Below are 25982 nucleotides of genomic sequence, written 5' to 3'. Positions count from 1 at the left end.
TCTGGATTACCACGTGTATAGGCAAATGGAATTTATTTGCATTCCTGTAAACGTGAATCAGTAACTGTCGTAGCTATTTTCGTTATTAGGATTTCGTCACCTAAATCGGTAAACATGGAACCCTACTAGTCTCACTCTCTTCACCGTTTAACTGTCTACCCAGCCCTTAAAACCCGTTTTGCTAATTCGTAACGATATGGTGGTACTTTGTCTTACTAAAACAGTTATGTTACCTCAATAAGCTGAAATTCATTTTTATTAGTACAGTTCATACTAATTAGCGTTTCTTCTTTCATTTATATCTTATATTTACGTGTTGTGTTTAACACATTAATCAGCATTAATATAGTCACACACATGATTGAAAACAGTCTACGAAAATTCGGATAGTATGTCAATTTCACGCCTGTGCTTAGTATGTTGGTAGCACTTCGTCGCCTTGCCTGTTATGCTGTGTAGCAGACTTTAAAGCTGCGCGGATCGGCATAACGAAAAGGCGAGGGGTCTCGCTCGTTTTGTCCACGACTGTACATCTAATTACACATGAAGTGTGTAGGCAAAGTGACGGTCATCGGTAAACTCTTATTACGTACTCGAAGGAACTAATAAAGCGACTCAGAAGAAAATTAAGAGGGTGAATAGCGTATTTCTAACAGTGTATGTCTGATATCTGAATATAGGGGCCCGCATCTCGTGGTCGTGCGGTAGCGTTCTCGCTTCCCACGCCCGGGTTCCCGGGTTCGATTCCCGGCGGGGTCAGGGATTTTCTCTGCCTCGTGATGGCTGGGTGTTGTGTGCTGTCCTTAGGTTAGTTAGGTTTAAGTAGTTCTAAGTTCTAGGGGACTTATGACCACAGCAGTTGAGTCCCATAGTGCTCAGAGCCATTTGAACCATTTGAATATAGGAAAATCTTAGTAGATAAAGTGAGTATCATTCTGCGTTCAGCCCATCCCGAGTGATATAGGCAGTTACCGACAGACTGCAATTTGACTTGTTGTAAGAATTACATTGTACGGCAAGGGGGAGCTTCTAGTGAATAAAAATGTAGGTGGGCAATAAACCTGTCTCGTTTCAATAGCCATGTGCCGTTGGGATACATCAATCGTAAGGCAGACGCCCTCATCATTGCGTACAGTTTATGTTGCATGAGAAGCACGTACCTAAACTACTTTTCCTTTCCTTGGTGTTTCCAACCGCATCGACAAAAGAAATCCAGAATAGTTTTTCATCACTGATGAACCTTCACTATGTCGATATAACGCAATGCATTTCAAATTTAGGGAGATAATGAAACAAAATAAAAGCAAGTACACACAGTAGGCAGAATACATTGGTTTAAATTGCACGTATAACTCAGCCTTAAATTGACCAAATCTTGACCCTAAGAATTGTTTATTACTGCGCAAAAAAAAGAAGAAAATCACATCTACAGGTGTCACAGCAACAGTGGCAGTTCACGGGTATTACAATAGTGTATCTTCCAGTGGATTGAAAACTAAGGTCACCTATATACAAACAAGTATTAAAGAATACCGTTAATTTAAAGTCTTTTCGGTATCTTTGCAATCAGTTTGGGCAAGGATAGTTAAGATTTTCAGATGATTTTGTCTGTTTTTCTGGTATTATTACTGTAACGTATGGAGCCTTAGTGGCTTCATCAAAATCTTGAATCAGCTGTTCGACAGTCGTTACTTAACTGAGAATCGTCCAGGCTTACAAATAAAATCGTGGAGTTGCTACAAACATTCAGTATGGTTTTTAGTCATTTATTTATACATTGTGTTTTACATATAATGGTTCAGCTTCTAATCTTCGTCAGGTTTTTTAACTGTTCAAATTGAGAACATTACAGCTTATGATTTACTGCTGCTGGCTCTCATTACTGTAACAGTGACCGAACATTTTCCCCCTTAAATCCAAGCTAAGCTGCTAACTGGATCTAGGATAAAAATTATTTTGGTAATCTATTGTGACGAAACGGGACTCTCTCAAATCTTAATCTAATAAGAAACGACCGTAGTGATGTGGCAAATCTGGTGGAAACCTGGTATTTCTCCCGCGACATGACCGTTTGATTGGTTTTATTTCTGTATTTTAATGTGCGATGGCAGCATATTTTCTTTGAACGTATGGCAAATCGCTTCATTATTTGTGTTTTTTCTAATATTAAATTTTAGTTACGTGAACTTCTGGAGAATACGGATTTACGTCCGTCAAAACCATGGTCAAAGGCAGAACAAAACCACCCTTTCTTGCAACTGGTTGGTTGCTTTGGATTTACTAATCTTACCGTACACACGAGCGAAGTTCTGAAAACCATAACGTAAAGAGTATCGGCATTTGCATAGACAGGTTGTCACACATGTACAGTATCTAAAATATCCTCTAGCCCTAGTAAAATGGTTCAAATGGCTCAGAGCACTGCGAGACTTAACTGCTGAGGTCATCGGTCCCGTAGAACTTAGAACTACTTAAACTAACCTAAGGACATCACACACATCCATGCCCGAGGAAGAGTTCGAACCTGCGTCCCGTCCGTAGCGGTCGCGCGGTTCCAGACTGTAGCGCCTAGAACCGCTCGGCCACGCCGGCCGGCTCTAGCCCTAGTACTTCATCAATGAAGACAGAAGTTGCTGTTCGTGAGTGTCTGTTACCTACTAGTGTAACGGCGGACCCTGCATAACCCGCGTGTTTCCTCCCATGTAAAATGGGTGGGTGGTTGGGAAAAAACAATAATTAACCCCATCCTCGTCTCCAGCTGTTGTATAGAACTTTTCATATAATTACAGAAAGCGATTTTACTCGTCGCCACCCTCAACTATTTATAGTGCGCCGAGGGAAACACTCTGAGAGGAGAACGGGGAGAAAACTGAAACACTGTTACTGGTTAGAAACAAGAACACACACATTTACTGACGAATACTCAACTTTGTACAAATCGGTTCAGGCAGCAGATTATGTTGTTCAAGAACTGTTCCAGAAGCTAAGGGTGGGTAGTAACAGTTTTTGTCCAAATAGAATTTTTGCTGAAGACGGGTTGGTCTGGACTCGCTAGAACCAGATGATGCGGCGCGAAGTACACAAGTGGAAGGCATTCTGCTCTGTAGTCGAGTTAACTTGGAACTGCCCCCTCTGGCAACAGACAAGCAATATGGCAAGAAGTGGAAAAAGCGCAGGTACCTGGAAAACTAAGAAAAATAACACAAGCATGTACACAAGAGACAACATGCATGGATAAAGTGAACAGAAAGATGTCATACAAATGCAAGGCAAAGATTGGAATGCGACAGATAGACTGTCTCTCCCCCCTTCTCTTTAATCTGGTTCGGGAAAGAGCACTGACAGAGGTAACAAGACTGGAGACTGGAATACAGCCTGGTAGAAGAATCAACAGTCTGCCTTGCGTGGACGATGTATTTTTAATACCACAGACTGAACAAGATCTGCCTCAGATGCCAACATTCTTAATGGAAGACATAATGAGAGCAAGCCTGAAGATGATAGGTAAGACCAAGTACTGTATTGTGAGCAGAGAGAATGATGACAGATGTGGATAGTAAAATCTTTGAAAGGGTAAAAGAGTTCAAATATCTTGTGGCAGTAAACGGTGAAAGTAATGATATAGACTAGGAAATAATGGCAAGAATGTAGGCAGGAAACAGACCAATGCCGGCCGCGGTGGCCAAGCGGTTGTATGCGCTTCAGTCCGGAACCGCGCGACTGCTACGGTCGCAGGTTCGAATCCTGCGTCAGGCATGGATGTGTGTGATGTCCTTGGGTTAGTTAGGTTTAAGTAGTTCTAAGTCCTAGGGGACTGATGACCTGAGATGTTAAGTCCCATAGCGCTCAGAGCCATTTGAACCATTTGAATAGGCCAATGTTTGCACTTGGAAAGCTGCTGAATTCCGGCTGCTATCGAGATCCACGCAGATTGGCTGCAGGAAAGTAACACAATATGTCGTCATATACGGAGCAGACACCTGGACTATGATACGGAAGGTAAAGAGGAAACTCCTGACATATGAGAAAGCTGTGCTGAGACAGATTTTTGGGCCAATGAAGGATGAAGACAACTGAAGAAAAAGAAAAACCGAGAAAAGCAGGAATTGTACAAGTCAATGGACAAGTTGGATGTGATTACAGAGTGGAGAATTAGGCGGAACCGTCAGATAATGCATCGGGAAGGACATATCGCCAGACAGGTGGTGGAAGAAGACAGCACAGGCAACAGACCGAGGAGAATACCAAGACGGGACTGACGGGTTCAGAGAGGATTTGTGTAAGATGGGACTAGCTGTAGAAGACTACATGGACGGAGGAAGATCGAGGATTCTGATTGGACAGGCAAAAAACCGACTACAGTTTGTGTTGCCAAACTAGCGAGTAAGTAATGAAGATAATAAATATATACACGCTCAACAACAGAAAAATAAAAATAGCAATTCAATTCATAACAACTCCAAGACGTGAAGAAACAAAGGTGCACAGACAATCAAAGAAAGAAAGACTAAACAACGAGAAAAGGAAGCACAGAAAAAAGAATAAAACTTACAACCATAGTGTTACACTTACACTATGTAGTAGCAGTGGTCAATGTGCGCAATGCTCTTACTGTTTTTCGTTTCACTTCGGGAAATGCTGTTAATAAATTGTACGAGGTGCATTCAAGTTCTAAGGCCTCCGATTTTTTTTTCTAATTAACTACTCACCTGAAATCGATTGAAACTGGCGTTACTTCTCGACGTAATCGCCCTGCAGACGTACACATATTTCACAACGCTGACGCCATGATCCACGGCTTCTTTAGGAGTCTGTTTTGACCACTGGAAAATCGCTGAGGCAATAGCAGCACGGCTGGTGAATGTGCGGCCACGGTCTTTCATTGTTGGAAAAAGCCAAAAGTCACTAGGAGCAAGGTCAGGTGAGTAGGGAGCATGAGGAATCACTTCAAAGTTGTTATCACGAAGAAACTGTTGCGTAACGTTAGCTCGATGTGCGGGTGCGTTGTCTTGGTGAAACAGCACACGCGCAGCCCTTCCCGGACGTTTTTGTTGCAGTGCAGGAAGGAATTTGTTCTTCAAAACTTTTCGTAGGATGCACCTGTTACCGTAGTGCCCTTTGGAACACAATGGGTAAGGATTACGCCCTCGCTGTCCCAGAACATGGACACCATCATTTTTTCAGCACTGGCGGTTACCCGAAATTTTTTTGGTGGCGGTGAATCTGTGTGCTTCCATTGATGTGACTGGCGCTTTGTTTCTGGATTGAAAAATGTCAGCCCGCATCTCGTGGTCGTGCGGTAGCGTTCTCGCTTCCCACGCCCGGGTTCCCGGGTTCGATTCCCGGCGGGGTCAGGGATTTTCTCTGCCTCGTGATGGCTGGGTGTTGTGTGCTGTCCTTAGGTTAGTTAGGTTTAAGTAGTTCTAAGTTCTAGGGGACTTATGACCACAGCAGTTGAGTCCCATAGTGCTCAGAACCATTTTTTTTTGAAAAATGTCATCCACATCTCATCCATTGTCACAACCGACGAAAAGAAAGTCCCATTCATGCTGTCGTTGCGCGTGAACATTGCTTGGCAACATGCCACACGGGCAGCCATGTGGTCATCCGTCAGCATTCGTGGCACCCACCTGGATGACACTTTTCGCATTTTCAAGTCGTCATGCAGGATTGTGTGCACAGAACCCACAGAAATGCCAACTCTGGAGGCGATCTGTTCAACAGTCATTCGGCGATCCCCCAAAACAATTCTCTCCACTTTCTCGATCATGTCGTCAGACCGGCTTGTGCGAGCCCGAGGTTGTTTCGGTTTGTTGTCACACGATGTTTTGCCTTCATTAAACTGTCGCACCCACGAACGCACTTTCGACACATCCATAACTCCATCACCACATGTCTCCTTCAACTGTCGATGAATTTCAATTGGTTTCACACCATGCAAATTCAGAAAACGAATGACTGCACGCTGTTCAAGTAAGGAAAACGTCGCCATTTGAAGTATTTAAAACAGTTCTCATTCTCGCCGCTGGCGGTAAAATTCCATCTGCCGTACGGTGCTGCCATCTCTGGGACATATTGACAATGAACGCGGCCTCGTTTTAAAACAATGCACATGTTTCTACCACTTTCCAGTCCGGAGAAAAAAATCGGAGGCATTAGAACCTGAATGCGCCTCGTACACCGCAGCTATTGAGAAGTTATACTTCTGAGTGCAGGCCGTTCAAGAGAATAGGGGTCCTTGCAAAGACAACTGAATATAAAATCAGAGAAATTCATACGAGGAAGTTAACAAAGATATAACTTAATTTATTGTACTTGGGTGAATTTATTACTATCCTTACTACTTTCTCCTCATCGCTTTTCAGGCCTACATAACTTTTTCTTTCATTAGAGATATTTTCGCGCAAGTCGGATACTCTGAAGTAATTCAAAACTTCTGTCTTCACAAGTTTAATGTAGTATTATCTGCATTCATTACTACCAAAACAGTTTATTAATTTATTTACCTACACAGTGTAACAGTTTAGCTTCAATCATTAACCAGCCAAACAGAGCACTATCTTTGCTAACCGTGCTCATAGCCTTTTTTTAAAATTTAACACAGTCTGCTAGATCGCTGAATGTTAAGGAGATATCATCTTCTTAATTTAGGATGCCTTTGAAACAATCTCTTCGCAGGAAGCTCGCAGATGAAAGACAGCATACAAGGAACGTGACCTTGTTTGCCGAAGAGTCTTGATGCTGAGGGGTGCCGCGGTGTGAATACTTGATGACAGTGGTACCCTCGATGGAAGAAGGTCGACTGCTCGCTGAATATTTCACAACACCTTGGGAGGGAAAGAACCGTGTGGAGAAGCAGATAGCAGCCATGTTTAGCCATGGATCCCTCTTCTTACGAATTCAAATACAGAATGACATTATCTGTGCGGGAACAACACATATGTCAATCGCTAAGCCATTAACGATAAGTAAGCTGCAGTCATTCTTAGACGTATTCCTTACGGCGAGATTCTGCACTGTCACCTACTATAAATTTATTGAGACAGTTAAACTGTTTTCGACTTTTATTACATGCAGGGTGTCCCAGGAGGAATGGCCAGTATTCACTGATATGAAAGGAGCGATAATATGAGGCAGTGAAGTCCTTTAAACATATGCTCTGAAACGCCCACGTTAAGAGACGTGAGTAAAACTTCATATTCAGTAATGTGAATCAAATTTCTTCTACTTCAACTTCATTTCTTTCCATTTTTGAGTGAAGGTTGTCTGGACTAAAACAAGACAAAATTTGCAGTACACACACGCTTAGGAGTGAATACCTTAGGAGCCAAAAGCGCTCGTTCATCTTTGGAACTGTCAAACACACTTCTTATTACTCATAACTCTTACAGTATGCATTTCAGAGCCCATGTTAATAGAAAACTTTTTGTTCTTTTGTTCCTCCCTGATACTGTCCACTACCGATAACTTCATTGACCTCATGACCATCGATCCTTATGTTAAGTTTCTCGCTGTTCTCATTTCTACTACTTCTCACTACCTTCGTCTTTCTCCGATTTAATCTCAAACCATACTGTGTACTCATTAGACTGTTCATTCCGTTCAGCAGATAATTTTATTCTTCTTCACTTTCACTCACGATAGAAATGTCATCAGCGAATCGTATCATTGATATCCTTTCACCTTTTATTTTAATTCCACTCCTGAACCTTCCTTTTATTCCCATCATTGCTTCCTCGATGTACAGATTGAAGAGTAGGGGCGAAAGGCTACAGCCTTGTCTTACACCCTTCTTAATACGAGCACTTCGTTCTTGATCGTCCACTCTTATTATTCCCTCTTGGTTGTTGTACATATTGTATATGACCCGTCTTTCCCTATAGCTTACCCCTACTTTTTCCAGAATCTCCAACTGCTTGCACCATTTTATATTGTCGAACGCTTTTTCCAGGTCGACAAATCCTATGAAAGTGTCTTGATTTTTCTCTATCCTTGCTTCCATTATTAGCCGGAACGTCAGAATTGCCTCTCTCGTCCCTTTACTTTTCCTAAAGCCAAACTGATCGTCACCTAGCGCATTCTCAATTTTCTTTTCCATTCTTCTGTATATTATTCTTGTAAGCAGCTTCGATGCATGAGCTGTTAAGCTGATTGTGCGATAATACTCGCACTTGTCAGCTCTTGCCGTCTTTGGAATTGTGTGGATGATGCTTTTCCGAAAGTCAGATGGTATATCGCCAGACTCATATATTCTACACACCAACGTGAATAGTCGTTTTGTTGCCACTTCCCCCAATGATTTTAGAAATTCTGATGGAATGTTATCTATCCCTTCTGTCTTATTTGACCGAAAGTCCTCCAAACCTCTTTTCAATTCGAATTCTAATACTGGATCCCCTATCTCTTCTAAATCGACTCCTGTTTCTTCTTCTATCACATCAGACAAATCTTCACCCTCATAGAGGCTTTCAATGCATTCTTTCCACCTATCTGCTCTCTCCTCTGCATTTAACAGTGGAATTCCCGTTGCACTCTTAATGTTACCACCGTTGCTTTTAATGTCACCAAAGGTTGTTTTGACTTTTCTGTATGCTGAGTCTGTCCTTCCGACAATCATATCTTTTTCGATGCGTTCACATTTTTCCTGCAGCCATTTCGTCTTAGCTTCCCTGCACTTCCTATTCATTTCATTCCTCAGCGACTTGTATTTCTGTATTCCTGATTTTCCCGGAACATGTTTGTACTTCCTCCTTCCATCAATCAATGAAGTATCTCTTCTGTTACCCATGGCTTCTTGGCAGCCAACTTCTTTGTACCTATGTTTTCCTTCCCAGCTTCTGTGATGGCCCTTTTTAGAGATGTCCATTCCTCTTCAACTGTACTGCCTACTGCGCTATTCCTTATTGCTGTATCTATAGCGTTAGAGAACTTCAAACGTATCTCGTCATTCCTTAGTACTTCCGTATCCAACTTCTTTGCGTATTGATTCTTCCTGACTAATGTCTTGAACTTCAGCCTACTCTTCATCACTACTACATTGTGATCTGAGTCTGTATCTGCTCCTGGGTACGCCTTACAATCCAGTATCTGATTTCGTTATCTCTGTCTGACCATGATGTAATCTAATTGAAATCTTCCCGTATCTCCCGGCCTTTTCCAAGTATACCTCCTCCTCTTGTGATTCTTGAACAGGTTATTCGCTATTACTAGCTGAAACTTGTTACAGAACTCAATTAGTCTGTCTCCTCTTCCATTCCTTGTCCCAAGCCCATGTTCTCCTGTAACCTTTTCTTCTACTCCTTCCCCTACAACTGCATTCCAGTCGCCCATGACTATTAGATTTTCGTCCCCCTTTACATGCATTACCCTTTCAGTATCCTCATACACTTTCTCTATCTGTTCATCATCAGCTTGCGACGTCGGCATGTATACCTGAACTATCGTTGTCGGTGTTGGTCTGCTGTCGATTCTGATTAGAACAACCCGGTCACTGAACTGTTCACAGTAACACACCCTCTGCCCTACCTTCCTATTCATAACGAATCCTACACCTGTTATACCATTTTCTGCTGCTGTTGATATTACCCGATACTCATCTGACCAGAAATCCTTGTCTTCCTTCCACTTCACTTCACTGACCCCTACTATATCTAGATTGAGCCTTTGCATTTCCCTCTTCAGATTTTCTAGTTTCCCTACCACGTTCAAGCTTCTGACATTCCACGCCCCGACTCGTAGAACGTTATTCTTTCGTAAATTATTCAATCTTTTTCTCATGGTAACCTCCCCCTTGGCAGTCCCCTCCCGGAGATCCGAATGCGGGACTATTCCGGAATCTTTTGCCAATGGAGAGATCATCATGACACTTCTTCAATTTCAGGCCACATGTCCTGTGGATACACGTTACGTGTCTTTAATGCAGTGGTTTCCATTGCCTTCTGCATCCTCATGTCGTGGATCATTGCTGATTCTTCCGCCTTTAGGGGCAATTGCCCACCCCTAGGACAAGAGAGTGCCCTGGACCTATATCCGCTCCTCCGCCCTCTTTGACAAGGCCGTTGGCAGAATGAGGCTGACTTCTTATGCCGGAAGTCTTCGGCCGCCAATGCTGATTATTTATCAAAATTTAGGCAGTGGCGGGGATCGAACCCGGGACCGAAGACGTTTTGATTATGAATCGAAGACGCTACCCCTAGACCACGCTACCTAGAGCTATGACGTTCTAAAGCGCCACGTACGAACCGGAATATGGTCTTGTCACCTCCGACGAATGAAAGTGTTAGTGAGTCTTGTGGGACAGAGGGGGAACCGCTCATATGTGGAGTTGATGCCGCATGGTCGGAATAATGTTACCTTGGAAGTTCCGAGGCAGCATTTGTGGTGTATGTTCTCAGCGTCGCCTCAGAGTAAAGTAGAATGCTAGTTATGCATTGAGTATAAAGCGACTATTGGTGTGAAAGTGTTACGCATGGAGGGCCAAACAATTTCCAAATAATAATACGAGCTATTTATGCACTGATGAATACGCTGTCTGGATTATCTAAAGGTCAACAGGAACAACCAGTGCAGCATATGTCATTTACTAATTTGGCTGGATTCCGTCTTATTGGTTGTGAATTTACATAATATGAAGAGAAGGAAAAGCGTAAAGAAATAAACAGTGAGCCTTAGAGTTTTGTACATAAATACTTGTCAACTTCAGGCACTAACGTACGCCACTAATTTACTTATTTTAATGCTCTGACAGTATTTGGGCGTGTTTGTGATCAAACTGCGTACTGTGAGGGTATAACTTGTTGTCAGTCTTTTAACCCATCTCTTACATATCTAATTTTGGCTGAGTGCCTTTAAGCAATTTGATTAAACAATTTGGCGGTTATTGGTGTAGTATTTAAAAAATTATGTATACCGGCATCTTGCTTATTACCAAATGTTTCCAAATATTTACATTGTTTTAAAATGGTAATATATCTTTACAGCTTTACTCTTGGTTAAGATCAGTTATCTTTTTTAGACGGAGATTTGGTCTAGTCTGTAGTTCATTGAACTGTAGGTGCTTTTGAAATCGTGTTTGGAAGGCTTTCTCCAATTTTTATCTGTAGTATTTTGGCTAAGTATTTATAAAACCTTGGATATTTAAGCCATAGTCAAGGGTTAAATTTTATCTGTAGTGTTTTGTGTAAGTATTCAGAAAACTTCGTTCATTTAAGCCATAGTCAACCGTTAAATTTTCATAGAATGAGGGCACTCTAATTTAAAGTCCATTCTAGCAGTCACTTGATTTTTAAGTTGTATTTCCCAAAACGTTTCACTGTCTTTTATCAGCGGGCTTTTGTTTCAAGTGTTCCTGTATTTTACAGTGTAACAGATTTTAATTGGTTCCTCTGTTATAAGAAATTTGTTATAAATGCTTTTATGTGTTTTAGATCACTGAAGAGTCTGATCCCCTCGTATAATAATTAGTATCTACACTCCTGGAAATTGAAATAAGAACACCGTGAATTCATTGTCCCAGGAAGGGGAAACTTTATTGACACATTCCTGGGGTCAGATACATCACATGATCACACTGACAGAACCACAGGCACATAGACACAGGCAACAGAGCATGCACAATGTCGGCACTAGTACAGTGTATATCCACCTTTCGCAGCAATGCAGGCTGTTATTCTCCCATGGAGACGATCGTAGAGATGCTGGATGTAGTCCTGTGGAACGGCTTGCCATGCCATTTCCACCTGGCGCCTCAGTTGGACCAGCGTTCGTGCTGGACGTGCAGACCGCGTGAGACGACGCTTCATCCAGTCCCAAACATGCTCAATGGGGGACAGATCCGGAGATCTTGTTGGCCAGGGTAGTTGACTTACACTTTCTAGAGCACGTTGGGTGGCACGGGATACATGCGGACGTGCATTGTCCTGTTGGAACAGCAAGTTCCCTTGCCGGTCTAGGAATGGTAGAACGATGGGTTCGATGACGGTTTGGATGTACCGTGCACTATTCAGTGTCCCCTCGACGATCACCAGTGGTGTACGGCCAGTGTAGGAGATCGCTCCCCACACCATGATGCCGGGTGTTGGCCCTGTGTGCCTCGGTCGTAAGCAGTCCTGATTGTGGCGCTCACCTGCACGGCGCCAAACACGCATACCATTGGCACCAAGGCAGAAGCGACTCTCATCGCTGAAGACGACACGTCTCCATTCGTCCCTCCATTCACGCCTGTCGCGACACCACTGGAGGCGGGCTGCACGATGTTGGGGCGTGAGCGGAAGACGGCCTAACGGAGTGCGGGACCGTAGCCCAGCTTCATGGAGACGGTTGCGAATGGTCCTCGCCAATACCCCAGGAGCAACAGTGTCCCTAATTTGCTGGGCAGTGGCGGTGCGGTCCCCTACGGCACTGCGTAGGATCCTACGGTCTTGGCGTGCATCCGTGCGTCGCTGTGGTCCGGCCCAGGTCGACGGGCACGTGCACCTTCCGCCGACCACTGGCGACAACATCGATGTACTGTGGAGACCTCACGCCCCACGTGTTGAGCAATTCGGCGGTACGTCCACCCGGCCTCCCGCATGCCCACTATACGCCCTCGCTCAAAGTCCGTCAACTGCACATACGGTTCACGTCCACGCTGTCGCGGCATGCTACCAGTGTTAAAGACTGCGATGGAGCTCCGTATGCCACGGCAGACTGGCTGACACTGACGGCGGCGGTGCACAAATGCTGCGCAGCTAGCGCCATTCGACGGCCAACACCGCGGTTCCTGGTGTGTCCGCTGTGCCGTGCGTGTGATCATTGCTTGTACAGCCCTCTCGCAGTGTCCGGAGCAAGTATGGTGGGTCTGACACACCGGTGTCAATGTGTTCTTTTTTCCATTTCCAGGAGTGTATTTTAGAAAGGAATATGGTTGGAATGCGGGACGTGATTATGCTTTGCAAACGCTGTTGCAAAATTTTACATTCACAAAGGAACTGTTAGCTGATTTAATGTTTAAACTGCACATGTTTTAAACAAAAACTGCTCTCCAGTTTTTGTTACCTTTATTTAATTTTCTCAGGTGGACGTTTTCCTTGAAGTTGCTTGGTAAAATAAAACTCTGAAAAATTTTCCGTGTTTATATCTGAGTATCTGCGCTTCGGACTTTCCACTACCAAGCTGAGTGTATTTATACGAGGTAGAGGTAATACAGCTCAATCCCAAAACATGGAAGCAAAGAACTTGCAGTATAAGAGAGTAATTCACAATATCGAATATGATGATGTGTTCATAGCACTTAAGGTACGAATTTTTGAGCCCATATTTACTGCACATTTTCTTCGAATGATCGTTCCTTTCATATTTCTAAATATTGACCATCCCTCCTCGGAAATCCTGTATCAGAAGGCTTTTTACTAATATATTCATTTTACGTGAGTTTCTGGGGTTTTTTAATTTTCATCCGTGGAGTAACAATGAAAACTACTAACAAGAATTGAAATGTTTTGAGAAGAATTTCATTTTTCATGCATCTATCTTAAGTAACAAATAAACGTTTGATGCCTGGTTTGTGAGCCTACCCCCTCTCCTGCCAGCGAGTCGGTTGCTTTTTTGCTTTGTGAGGTACATTAAGTTCTCGTATCTGATGCTGAAACGGTAAATACTCCACATACACACACTCACGCACACACACACACACACACACACACGCACACACACACACACGCACAAACGCGTGCAGACATATACACACCCAGAGAAGGAGATAAGATTATGAAGTCAGGGTAAAGGCCGGCATATTTACTTCGGAAATAGAAATTCAGTGTTTCACTTGTTGATATAACAGGAAATTTAACGATTAGCAGGCACTACTTCCATTTATGACTGCATCAAAATGATGTCTTAATCACTGTTTAGGTACCTCGGGAGCTATAGAGTACTGAAGTTCAGATGCCCTTTTTGTGTTAAGTAATTACCACAAATCACAAAGTATTTTGTATCTACGGCGTTTCTTGGTGCCTACGTGAGTTTCAAACATAGTTTTTTTTATATTCTCTGGCTTTTGTTTCCTGTCTATCAAGACAGGTTTTCGTTAATGTCAGTCTGCACGCAGCAGTGGAAAAAGATATGCATCGTGAATATTATGGGCACCATATCGAAATGGGAAATGTAAGTTGTTCCGTTTATACTTTAACTAGCTGCTACCCGTGGCGGCACTCGCATATCAGTAAATCTGGTGTGATAGGAAGTATTCAAGAAATTCATTAATACCTGGATATATAGTTTTGTAGATGTTTTTAGTGCTGGCATATAAATACATAATGAATGTGCTGGCGTTTTTTGTCGCACGTGAAATCTTAGAAAAAAATACTAGAAACTATAAAAATATTCTTTCTTATTCATTGTTTATTCCAAGATCAACACTGTCTTACAAACAGCGCTTTTCCTCTTCGTGGGTTGGATACACGTGAGCACGCCACGTAGAGTAGTCCACGAGTAAAACACATTTTTCCTAAATGCACACCAGAAACATTGCGTGTTTGTCCTTGGGCTTTATGTATGGTCATTACGAAAGCTATTTTTAGCGCGAATATTCGGCCAAACACCCCCCATGAACCATGGACCTTGCCGTTGGTGGGGAGGCTTGCGTGCCTCAGCGATACAGATAGCCGTACCGTAGGTACAACCACAACGGAGGGGTATCTGTTGAGAGGCCAGACAAACGTGTGGTTCCTGAAGAGGGGCAGCAGCCTTTTCAGTAGTTGCAAGGGCAACAGTCTGGATGATTGACTGATCTGGCCTTGTAACAATAGCCAAAACGGCCTTTCTGTGTTGGTACTGCGAACGGCTGAAAACAAGGGGAAACTACGGCCGTAATTTTTCCAGAGGGCATGCAGCTTTACTGTATGATTAAATGATGATGGCGTCCTCTTGGGTAAAATATTCCGGAGGTAAAATAGTCCCCCATTCGGATCTCCGGGCGGGGACTACACAAGAGGATGTCGTTATCAGGAGAAAGAAAACTGGCGTTCTACGGATCGGAGCGTGGAATGTCAGATCCCTTAATCGGGCAGGTAGGTCAGAAAATATGAAAAGGGAAATGGATAGGTTAAAGTTAGATGTAGTGGGAATTAGTGAAGTTCGGTGGCAGGAGGAACAAGACTTCTGGTCAGGTGACCACAGGTTTATAAACACAAAGTCAAATAGGGGTGATGCAGGAGTAGGTTTAATAATGAATAGGAAAATAGGAACGCGGGTAAGCTACTACAAATAGCATAGTGAACGCATTATTGTGGCCAAGATAGATACGAAGCCCACACCTACTACAGTAGTACAAGTTTATATGCCAACTAGCTCTGCAGATGACGAAGAAATTGAAGAAATGTATGATGAAATAAAAGAAATTATTCAGAGAGTGAAGGGAGACGAAAATTTAATAGTCATGGGTGACTGGAATTCGAGTGTAGGAAAAGGGAGAGAAGGAAACGTAGTAGGTGAATATGGATTGGGGCTAAGAAATGAAAGAGGAAGCCGCCTGGTAGAATTTTGCACAGAACACAACTTAATCATAGCTAACATTTGGTTTAAGAATCATGATAGAAGGCTGTATACATGGAAGAACCCTGGAGATACTATAAGGTATCAGATAGATTATATAATGGTAAGACAGAGATTTAGGAACCAGGTTTTAAATTGTAAGACATTTCCAGGGGCAGATGTGGACTCTGACCACAATCTATTGGTTATGACCTGTAGATTAAAACTGAAGAAACTGCAAAAAGGTGGGAATTTAAGGAGATGGGACCTGGATAAACTGAAAGAACCAAAGGTTGTACAGAGTTTCATGGAGAGCATAAGGGAACGATTGACAGGAATGGGGGAAAGAAATACAGTAGAAGAAGAATGGGTAGCTTTGAGGGATGAAGTAGTGAAGGCAGCAGAGGATCAAGTAGGTAAAAAGACGAAGGCTAGTAGAAATCCTTGGGTAACAGAAGAAATATTGAATTTAATTGATGAAAGAAGAAAATATAAAAATGCAGTAAATGAAGCAGGCAAAAAGGAATACAAACGTCTCAAAAATGAGATCGACAGGAAGTGCCAAATGGCTAAGCAGGGATGGCTAGAGGACAAATGTAAGGATGTAGAGGCTTGTCTCACTAGGGGTAAGATAGATACTGCCTACAGGAAAATTAAAGAGACCTTTGGAGAGAAGAGAACAACTTGTATGAATATCAAGAGCTTAGATGTCAACCCAGTTCTAAGCAAAGATGGGAAGGCAGAAAGGTGGAAGGAGTATATAGAGGGTCTATACAAGGGCGATGTACTTGAGGACAATATTATGGAAATGGAAGAGGATGTAGATGAAGATGGAATGGGAGATCCGATTCTGCGTGGAGAGTTTGACAGAGCACTGAAAGACCTGAGTCGAAACAAGGCCCCCGGAGTAGACAACATTCCATTGGAACTACTGACGGCCTTGGGAGAGCCAGTCCTGACAAAACTCTACCATCTGGTGAGCAAGATGTATGAAACAGGCGAAATACCCTCAGACTTCAAGAAGAATATAATAATTCCAATCCCAAAGAAAGCAGGTGTTGACAGATGTGAGAATTACCGAACAATCAGTTTAATAAGCCACAGCTGCGAAATACTAACACGAATTCTTGACAGACGAATGGAAAAACTAGTAGAAGCCGACCTCGGGGAAGACCAGTTTGGATTCCGTAGAAATATTGGAACACGTGAGGCAATACTGACCTTACGACTTAGAAGAAAGATTAAGGAAAGGCAAACCTACGTTTCTAGCATTTGTAGACTTAGAGAAAGCTTTTGACAATGTTGACTGGAATACTTTCTTTAAAATTCTAAAGGTGGCAGGGATAAAATACAGGGAGCGAAAGGCTATTTACAATTTGTACAGAAACCAGATGGCAGTTATAAGAGTCGAGGGACATGAAAGGGAAGCAGTGGTTGGGAAGGGAGTAAGACAGGGTTGTAGCCTCTCCCCGATGTTATTCAATCTGTATATGGAGCAAGCAGTAAAGAAAACAAAAGAAAAATTCGGAGTAGGTATTAAAATCCATGGAGAAGAAATAAAAACTTTGAGGTTCGCCGATGACATTGTAATTCTGTCAGAGACAGCAAAGGACTTGGAAGAGCAGTAGAACGGAATGGATGGTGTCTTGAAGGGAGGATATAAGATGATCATCAACAAAAGCAAAACGAGGATAATTGAATGTAGTCGAATTAAATCGGGTGATGCTGAGGGTATTAGATTAGGAAATGAGACACTTAAAGTAGTAAAGGAGTTTTGCTATTTGGGGAGCAAAATAACTGATAATGGTCGAAGTAGAGAGGATATAAAATGTAGACTGGCAATGGCAAGGAAAGCGTTTCTGAAGAAGAGAAATTTGTTAACATCGAGTATAGATTTAAGTGTCAGGAAGTCATTTCTGAAAGTATTTGTATGGAGTGTAGCCATGTATGGAAGTGAAACATGGACGGTAAATAGTTTGGACAAGAAGAGAATAGAAGCTTTCGAAATGTGGTGCTACAGAAGAGTGCTGAAGATTAGATGGGTAGATCACATAACTAATGAGGAGGTTTTGAATAGGATTGGGGAGAAGAGTAGTTTGTGGCACAACTTGACTAGAAGTAGGGATCGGTTGGTAGGACATGTTCTGAGACATCGAGGGATCACCAGTTTAGTATTGGAGGGCAGCGTGGAGGGTAAAAATCGTAGGGGGAGACCAAGAGATGAATACACTAAGCAGATTCAGAAGGATGTAGGTTGCAGTAGGTACTGGGAGATGAAGAAGCTTGCACAGGATAGAGTAGCATGGGGAGCTGCATCAAACCAGTCTCAGGACTGAAGACCACAACAACAACAACAACATTCGTCCAAAACCAAATGCTTACATTGTTGCAACATCTGTCCACGATCGCTATTTTTAGTGATGCTAAAAGTAGATGTTTCTTCGTGAGCTAGGTTCAACGACAGCTTAAGTTCTGAACTTTAAAAGAAAAGTTTTACCAGTCCCCCCAGCGCATCTAAAAAAGAAAAAAAAAACACCTACATCACTCTCAGCTTTTTGCATAACGTTGCTAAAATCTGTTGCTGTTTTGGATTCAATTGCGGGATTTATGCATTGAGTTCCTGTAACAATGAAACAGACTCATAACTCATTTCTCGTGATAAATCACTACTAATTTCTTCAGTTCTAATTGATCTACTCAACCCCAAATCAGATAAATCTTTTCCATTTATCTTCATTACGTGCTGTTCCACCTTCATGTGAGCGTCGTCGCAGATTAAAGCATTGTGTAACAGAGAGGGATTCAAATCTGTGCAATACATCTTCTGCCATGTAATTTTTGCATTTTTCCCACATTTATTGTGGATTTGAAAGCCAACAGCTTGCTATTAATATTGCAAAAAGCTCCCTCCCTTTCAGCGTTCATCTGCACTGTACGACCTCGCCCAGCATTAAATCCCAACGATTACAGTTAACGCTTTGGCCTCACACGCCTGTCTGAGTGTTAATAATTCCTGACCATTATGTTTTCTAAATTCTTTGAAACAGGTTGGGCTTCGCACACGATGTTGCATCATCCTCAAGCTAAAGCATTCCTTGTTGCTGACGTGCGCCGTATAGACTCTGCTAATGCATCTCTGGATTTAACCAGGCCAATAGTGAACAGGGATTTCTTGAACGCTACTTCTCCAGTCCTTTCTTGATGTAATCCATGTATAATATCTCGTCATCTCAACGTATAGAAAAGTTTTTGCGAAATAGTCTCTTACACAAAGATTAAAAAATGCAGTCAGTGTTGTTTTGGCGGGCTTAATATTCGTTGACGAAGATTATTTTCATTTAAATTCATTCCTTCTCTAAGTGAGCATTGAGGTGCGTTACTGTAGGATGTCTTTCGTGTAGCGGAAAACGTAAAAGACGCCACACAGCTTCGTTGCTGCTCACATGTCGCTGGTTGTAGGTTGTGTTCCAAAAATAAACAGCATAGAGATAGAAGTGATGACATTTTCTGCAGGTCCTGACCATAATTTTGCAGAAAGAAGCTCAAGCACGTACAGTGCAAGCTGTTACTGATTTGCTTGATAGGTTCCCGGGATTTACGCCGGATAATATTGTAGAAACCGCACAATATTTCAGCGAGACAACTGCCCGCCATCTTCAGGTGCTACTGTCGCGTCGCTGAGAGGCGCGCCAATTTATATGCTGGCTTTCTAGAACAGCGCAGGCGCCAGCGGGGCATAACGTCATCGAGGACCAATAGTAGACAGCGTCGAATACCAGAGCCCTCTGCTGGAGAAACGGGTCGCGGTCTGCGGAAGCGCGCCGCGGCGCGGGAAAATGCGGCCGGGAGCGACGGACCCCGTTCGCGCGCGCGAGGTGTTGGCGCGCGATTTAAGCATCTGCGCTAAGGCTTCCCATCTGCGTTGACGCGGTGCGGTTGCTAATCTGTGGCTGACGATTCCTTAGTGCCGCCAAGGCTGGCTCCCAGGCTTTGCTCAGGTGAAACCCCGTGTCTCTATTAGGTCACTGCTTATACGTATTTCGAGCGCCTCTTTGATGATGGAGTCCCAGTATGTGGAAGCATAATTCATGCCGTGCCCCGTGTCAAGGCTGTGTTCAGCAACCGCAGATTTCTCTGGCTGACCCAACCTCGTGTGACGTTTATGTTCGTCGCATCTGTCTTTGACCGTACGACACGTCTGGCCAATATATGATTTCCCACATTGGCACGGGATTTTGTATATTCCTGGTCTCCTCAGGCCGAGGTTGTCTTTAACAGAGCCCAGCATTGATTTCACTTTTGCTGGAGGCCGGAAAACACATTTAATCCGGGAACCTATCAAGCAGATGCAGCGCCGGGAAAGCCTCAAACAGCACATCTATTACTGATTTGTTTGACTGATGGGGCTGCTAAGCGCGTTGCCACCTACTGCACTGCCCTGACCCTCGTAAGTTCAACTCGATTTCTAAACTGAAGGAAACCATTCACAGCATTCGCTTCATAACTGCTACAAATTCGTCGAGTTGTAGACCGCGCCGCTCGAACTGTCAACAGAACTGGAACTGCTAAGAGTATCCTACGACTTCCGCATCGTTGGCAACGGGTTATACACAATGCTGGTGACTACTTTCAAGGTTAGTAAAATTTTGAAACACGTATCTATTTTGCAAAAAAAAATAGTTGTAACTATTAAAGTTCCAACCCTCGTAGATAAGCTGTTGACAGCTGCAGTGCTGGGATTTCGAACAGATGAACAGTTGTTGTAGATGACCAAGTTGCGCTTGAGAGGAGAAGCAAAAACCAAACATGCTCAGTCATTCCATGACCTCAGGGAATACCTGATCCAGCAATGTAGATGGCAGATAGTATAGTGAACAGTTCAACGGGGTATGGTAGAACTAAAATGAATCAGTCAAAATTTTGGAAATAACATACAGAAGATTAATGTCAATACCTATTAAGTTCTCGATAGTGATGAAACAAATAGGATCATTCCATAGGAGGCATTACACTTGTCGTTAGACGCATTTCTAAGGAGACTGCCACCCAATGTGTCAAGGAAGTTACACGTAGAATTTCCAGAGTACCTCACTCATACTGTCTGCATCTACTTCTACATGTTTACTCTGCTGTTTACATTTAAGTGCCCAGCAGAGGATTCGTCGAACTACCTTTAAGCTACTTCTCTACCGTGTGACAGGAACATCAGGTGAGAAAAACGAACGCCTAAATCTTGCCGTGCGAGCTCTGATTTCTCTTATCTTATTATGATGAGCGCTTCTCGCTATATAAGTGGGTGCCAAAGAAATATTTTCACACTCTGGTAAGATAGGCGATAACTGAAATTTCATGAGAAGGTCCTATCGCAGCCAGAAACGCCTTTCTTTTAATGACTGCCTCCCCTAATCATTTATCATATCCGTGGCACTCTCTCCCCTATTTCGCGATAATACAAAACGAGCATCCCTTGTTTAAACTTTCTCGTTTCCCCCGTGAATCCCATCTGATGCAGATCCCAAACTGCACAGCAGTATTCGAGAAGAGGACGGACAAGCGTAGTGTAAGCAGTCTCTTTAGTAGACTAGTTACATTTTCTACGTCTTCCGCCAAAAAATCACAGTACTGAGTTTGCTTCCCCCACAACATATCAATGTGTTCGTTCGAATTGATGTTATTTCTATTTTTTAATCTCTAACCATTTACTTGGGTTTACAGGTGTAGTTATGGCGCTGGAGGAGATAGGTACTGTATCGAGAGTCCGTGATAGAAGGTCTATTTTGATGTGAGGTGCTACTATTGAGGAAGTTTGGGTCACAGGGACTGTAATCACCCACAGTGTGAAATATGTGGGAAAGCGGGAACCCAGAGCATGAATGTGGGGGTAAAGGGTAAAACAGAAAAATACGAAATGGAAATAATCAACTGTTGAAAAGCCCCTGGAGCTTCAGTCCCGCTAACCACACTTGTAAGTTCTAATGTTGCAAAAACGTACTGAGAGGGGAAATGTTGCTTGCATAGTACGTGTTAATGCGTCAGTGGAAAGTTTGGAATTCGTGGGAAAGAAACCAAACTCTCCACAATACGGTTTACGTGTAGTGGGTCATGATGACGTACGATCGCTAGGCCCAGTTTGAAAGAGAGCAATGGCCAGTATATATGGGAATTTTTACCCAAGTAGATGACGGTACTGCACGATCCTAGTGTTAGAATTCCTGAGCAAGCATCACACTAAATTCGACCTCACACAATGGTAGTAGAACACGTCCGAGCTTTGTTCCATATTGGGGAAATTTGCTGTCAGTTTTGTATTGCCACAAGGTTCGTGTGTCATGGGAGACAAACTGGTAGAACTGTGTGCCGATCATTTCGCGTGATTAAGAACCAAAGGGTGTAAGGAAACTTGGGTAAATATGGGAACAGACCTACATGTGTATGTACTATGCGTGGTTGAACCCCTGGAAGGAAACGATGAACTGGATAAGGAGAGGTGTTTTGTGTGCTGAAGGATTTTACACGTATGGGAAACAAACAGTGAATGAGTAGTGCCCGTCAATGTTAATATTTTTGTGACGGACTATGTAATTTTGTCTGAGGAGTTATTGGTCTACAATTTAGATATTGTACATGAAGGTGGTTGAGATAGGACAAGTTTGTATCGTAGACACGAGCAAGCTGCGTTACCTGCAGATATACAGCATTTAGAAGGAACAGAAAGAGTAGCTATGGAGAAATTACTATCAGACTTAGAGGACCCATGGCCCATGGCCCATTACCAGAAGCTCTGGCTATTCATCACAGGATATCAAATGAGAATCAATCGTGTATATGCCATAAGTCATTTAGGGTGCCCCATCACCTAGAACCAGTAATGAATGAATTTATTAGCCAGGGACTGCGCGATAGCATCAATGAAGGAAGTACCAGACCATGCAGTGCTGGAAAGCCCACAAGCAAGGCGAAGAAATATTAATTCTGCTGCAACTATCGGTACCTCAAAAGTCCAGCATTTACAAATGCATATCGAATACTGAATAACAAGGAAATCCTGGCTTAATTGGGACATTGCAGATATTTCTTTACAAGAGATATAAGAATCTGATGTCATCAACAGGAAGAAGTACAGAAGGGCCGACATAAACTGCATGAACTAAAGCTTGGGGGTATTGCCAGTAATGGCGGATGTTGGTTGGCTTGAAAAATGCACCAGTCACGTTTCAACAGTTTTTAGACAGTTTTGAGGGAATTAAAGCCTAAACAGTGTACAGTGTTCAGACGACACTACTTTGTTTGACAGGGATACAAAATAGCACAATAGACCGTTGACAGAAGCTCTTAAAGAATTGTGTTCCGCACAGCTAAGTCTTGTCATAGCGAAGTGTTATTTTACAGTGAAGGGAGTATGTTATTTGGCACATACAATTTGCTAGGATGAATTAAGAACAGAGTTTGTGACAATTGCAACCATACAATGATTGAAATCAGGAATTACGGGATACAGACTTTCAACCACTTACGTCTAACGAATAACTTAAAAACAGCAGATATGAATTATTCTGCCACTTACAAGTAGATTTTAATCATAATAAAGAGTGCTACATACTTCCGCTGCTATTTATGGGCGGAAAATCTAAGGTGTTAAGACATTATTCAGCAATGAAGTAGTTGTTGAGATTAACGGATTCATGAGGTAGACTTATCATGGTGGGTATTAAAACTGAATGCGTTTGATGTCGAAGCAGTTCACAAAGCTGGTAAGAAACACAGTTATGTGGGTGGACTAGGCCGAAAATTTAACTTAGTGCAAACAGTAGGTTGTAGCACTATGGAGTGGCAGAGTGTAAAAGTTGCTGATGTGGATAGCAAACCATTTGCAACACAACCGCAGTTCGCCTTACGTGGCAGTCTTTCGAGCAAGACAACCAGGTTTCGGCCTTGAGTAGTGGTTATTGTCGCTCTGTAAGAAGAAGTACTGAAGGTAGCATATGATCATGTATTTTCCAGTTATGGATGTCATAGGATCCAGATAGCTGGGTAATAAGAGTTACTGGTGAAGGAGGTGAAGGGCATGTGGACAAGACAGTGTGCCAGTAACACAAAGTACAGAATTAAGTCATAAACATATGTCACTATAAAGGTAGTTTGAAGCTACAAAAACTTTCAAAATCGATATTGGGATGATCGATATGCCCAAATAGCAGGCAGACAGGTAGCACACACAATGGTGAATCAATTGTTACTGTAGTTTGGTGTTCCAGAAAAGACAATTACCGATCTGGACACCTACTTTATTTCTGAGCAGTTGCAGCAGTTATTACATTTCTTATGTATTAACAAATTGAGAACAGCACATTACATTCTGAGTCTGATGAAGGTTCAGAGCACTTATGTTGAACAACAGGTAAGAAGCACAGCTGTTACATGGATAGCCTTCATAGTCAATGATACTGTAGTTCAAGTATGAAGGAAAGTGTAAGGTTCTAACGCTCTCATAGAATGACACACTTAATGCTACCAACGAAGCTAGAGCATAGGGTACTGAATAGCACTGGAATGCTATGAGGATTAATAACAGAACTAACAGGTTATGTTAAAATGGCTGCCATTATGGTAAATACTAATTTATGCATAATATGGACCCAGTTAGACCTTCTAGAAACCTGGCTGGTGTATAAAACAATGGCCAAAAATAAGGGGGAAACCGCACTTGAGATAGCAGAATTATAGTAGGCCATTCACAATGCAGTGTACAGGCAGTTAAACCCTATCCTCCAGCTAGTGACCTCATTTCACGCCAGCATACAAATGGGGCAAAAAGAGGTGCTGGGTATGTTACAACTAATTGCTTCCACAAATGAGAAAGCCATACCGCTAAACTTCCAGCTTGCTACAGTGAAGGTTAATAATGACCGTACACAGCTACAGGTACGAGCTGTGTTCCCAGTGGCAAGCATCAGTACCCTGAATTAATGCTGTACAATCCACCAATACCTGGTGAGATGGGAAGACGTGGGAATTTATATACAAGTCATAAGCAAAGGGGTACTACTAATATCACCAGGAGGAAAAAATTATGTGCTAATGATGGCACACGAACTGCTTCGCTGCCAGCAGAAACAAATAATCATAGACCCATCACAAGTGATTCAGTATGCAACAGGAGCATATGAGGTACAATTAACGATGGAAGGGTCAGGAGCGGAAGGATGCCTGTGGGACATCTTGGCACTGCAACTCTATTTTCAGAAATCAGGTATGCACTGGATGTATTCTATGCAGGTCAGTTAAGGGTCACCTTATCGCAAATACGCGATAATCTGCAACCTTGAAACAGAAGATCTCTTTACCATGCAACACGTGCATGAACAGAGCTACTTTCATGTCTTGACAATTTTCCTGTCTTGAAAATGGAAATTTGTGTTAGTTGCCAGTACCATTTGTGTGACAATGTTTCTTCTTCCCTAAGTTCACTTACTGGTATTGGTGTATAGAAGAGTAATAATGTAACTCATAAGTCAACTAAAGTCCTCCTGGACATGCCGTGAAGGCCCAACGGTACCGACCGGTCGCCGCGTCATCCCCAGACCACAGGTGTCACTGGATATGGATATGGCGGGGCATGTGGTCAGCACACCCCTCTCCCAGCCTCATGTCAGTTTACAAGATCGGAGCCGCTAGTTCTCGATCAAGTAGCTCCTCAGTTTGCCTCATAAGGGCAATAATGTAACACATAGACTATTAAGTACAGTTTTGATTAGATTTTCTTGGGTTGCAACACTTCCAAATTTGATCAGAATGTTTGTTCCTATGTGCATGACAATGTTGTACCTTGGAGCAGTTTGTCACATTTGCAAGAAAGATTACTTTCCGACAGTAATTTTGTAATTTCAGAGAAAGACTCCTGCGCACATTAAGTCAATGCTGTGATTTAAAAATGGAATAAGAAAATATATTAAATTTCTATTACTGGAGGCACAAATGGTACACGATTCTATAGCACAAAAGAAGATTTACGAGCACACAAAGTATGAAAGTACACAAATATCATTACAGACGTAGGATGTTTCATACATTCAACAAGAACCACACACTTAAATTTGACGCGAAATTACAGGCGTACTTTTTGGAGCCGAATTTACCTGACACACACTATTTGACTCGGACACCATGGAATACTGGAAATCGGTTTATCTGCTTAAGTGTAAGTCAATAAACGTGCAAACCGTATGAATTTGCCACTTCCAAAGCTTAATGTTACCTTTTACACTAGTTTGGGTATATCTCATGTCTTAAGATGCGGTTCACGAAAAATCACAATTTCCGGTTAGGCTAGCTAAAAATTCAGTACTGAGAAATGGTAAAATGGTAATGTGGATTCAAGGTTTTCAGGGGTTGTGTATACGAATCGTGTGAGAAGAGTGATGAGACTGACAACAATGAGAACGATATGGCAACGCTATGTTGTTTCGCTTCTG

The sequence above is a fragment of the Schistocerca nitens genome, chromosome 2 (assembly GCF_023898315.1).
Source record: "Schistocerca nitens isolate TAMUIC-IGC-003100 chromosome 2, iqSchNite1.1, whole genome shotgun sequence".
NCBI lineage: Eukaryota > Metazoa > Arthropoda > Insecta > Orthoptera > Acrididae > Schistocerca > Schistocerca nitens.
Note: the sequence above shows the minus strand (reverse complement) of the source record.